This window comes from Jaculus jaculus, chromosome 2 (genome assembly GCF_020740685.1).
Source record: "Jaculus jaculus isolate mJacJac1 chromosome 2, mJacJac1.mat.Y.cur, whole genome shotgun sequence".
NCBI classification, from domain to species: Eukaryota; Metazoa; Chordata; class Mammalia; order Rodentia; family Dipodidae; genus Jaculus; species Jaculus jaculus.
The window spans coordinates 115,695,612-115,697,617 of record NC_059103.1 but is presented as its reverse complement, the minus strand read 5'-3'; positions in this window follow the sequence as shown (position 1 = coordinate 115,697,617).

Below are 2,006 nucleotides of genomic sequence, written 5' to 3'. Positions count from 1 at the left end.
TCTAGGGACTGTAAAGGACTACACCCTTGGCCTTTAGGCCCCTTTGTCTGTTCCCTTTTATAACATGTGGTGGCCTCCTTTAGTCTTTCCTCTTCCCCTTTAAATAATTCTTCTTCTTCCTCCTCTGCAGAATCGGAGCTAGCCTCCTTATCTGTGTCAAGTACATTTGCATATGTAAGCTCCTCAATGGGAGGATAGAGCCTGTTAAAGGCTCCTCTTTCCCCCTCGGGGGCGGGGGAGCAATTATAGATTTTACCTGTTTCTCTGAGCTCACCTTTTAAACTTTTTTCTTTGTTTAATCCCTTCTTTTTTATTTTTTTTCTTTTTCTAGGCCTAGTTTTTGACTCCCCATTTGAATCTGACTCAGAAACACTATCCTGATGTCTTGTGAGAATTTCTCGTCCCCTTCTAATAAATTCCATGTGGTTTTCTTTAGAATTGCCCATGTTGCGCTCACAGCAAACAATAAAGACAACAAACCACACAGGAATGAAAATAAGAAGGACCAGGTAGGGATCTAAGTAAAAAAACATTATGACTGGGGATGACTTACCGACGTCTTCCTCTCCGACGTCTTCCTCTCCGTGTGTCAAGTTCTGGATCCTCTTCGGCCCCTCGCCCGGTGACCACAAAACACCCAGCGTTCCCGGGTTTCAGCACCACTTTGCGGCAAGCCCCTGTCCCACAGGAAAAGCACGACCAGCAAACAAGGATCCTTCTCGATCACACTTTATTGGAGAGCCTCTTGGTTAACAGAAAAGTTGATGGCGAGGGGCGAGGGGCCCAGGAGTGTAGCTGCTTTTATAGGGCAGAATACTATGGGACGCCTGCTGATTGGCTGCCATAGGCTCACCCACCCACAGGAGCCACGGGATAGGCTCAGGACAAGGTGCATCAAGTGCATGCACAACCTCAAGGGAGGTTGCTGTCTAAATGAGGAAGTATTTACCTCAAGACTGGCGAGAATGGTGTCTGCATTGGCTCCCTACAGTATTACTACCTCATTCCAAAGTGAAAGGAAATCAGCTGCACACACCTGTCAGGTATACAATGGGGAGCAGCGCATAGGGTGTTGTCTGCATGGAGTAACAGGAAAGCAGTGAAAATGTTGACTCATTGTACTGTAAAGTGATATGGAGTCGCTTCCCCTCCAAGGTTCTTGGATGAAAAAGATGAGCTGCTGTTGACCAAAATCTTATACCAAGACATCAAATTATGAGAACAAAATCATGAGACTGAAATTAATTGGTGGTAAGGGCATCTTGGTGAGGACAAAGACTTAACGTTTTGGGGCTGGGCAGATGGCTCAATGGGTAAAAATCCATGCGCATGTGAAGACCTGATTTTGGATCCTAGCATGCATGTGAATGCTGGACATGGTGGGGACAAGCACTAAAGAAAGAGATGGAGGGCTGGAGAGATGGCTTAGCGGTTAAGTGCTTGCCCGTGAAGCCTAAGGACCCCGATTCGAAGCTCAATTCCCCAGGACCCACCTTAGCCAGATGCACAAGGGGGCGCACGCGTCTGGAGTTTGCTTGCAGTGGCTGGAAGCCCTGGAGTGCCCATTCTCTCTCTCTCTGTCTGTCTGCCTCTTTCTCTCTCTGTCTGTTGCTCTCAAATAAATAAATAAACAACAACAACAAAAATTTTTTTTTAAAAAAAGAAAGAGGTGGAGACAGGAGGATCCTAGGGCTTGCTGTCTTGCTGGACTAGCTGAATGGGTGAATCCTGGGTGCAGTGAAGCATCTTGTGTGAATAAATACAGTGGAGAGCAATAAAGGGAGATATTTAGCATTGACCTCACACATGTACTGTGCTCACATATGTCCACTCCACTCAAATATGAACATGCTTACACACATGCATGGACAGCCACATAAATACGTTGGCAAAAAAAAAAAAAATCTTGGTAATGTCTGGAAGTGTAGGTTGGGGTACAGAAATTACTTAGCATGCATGAAACCCTATATTTAGTACCTACTACCACACAGAACAAAACAAAACAA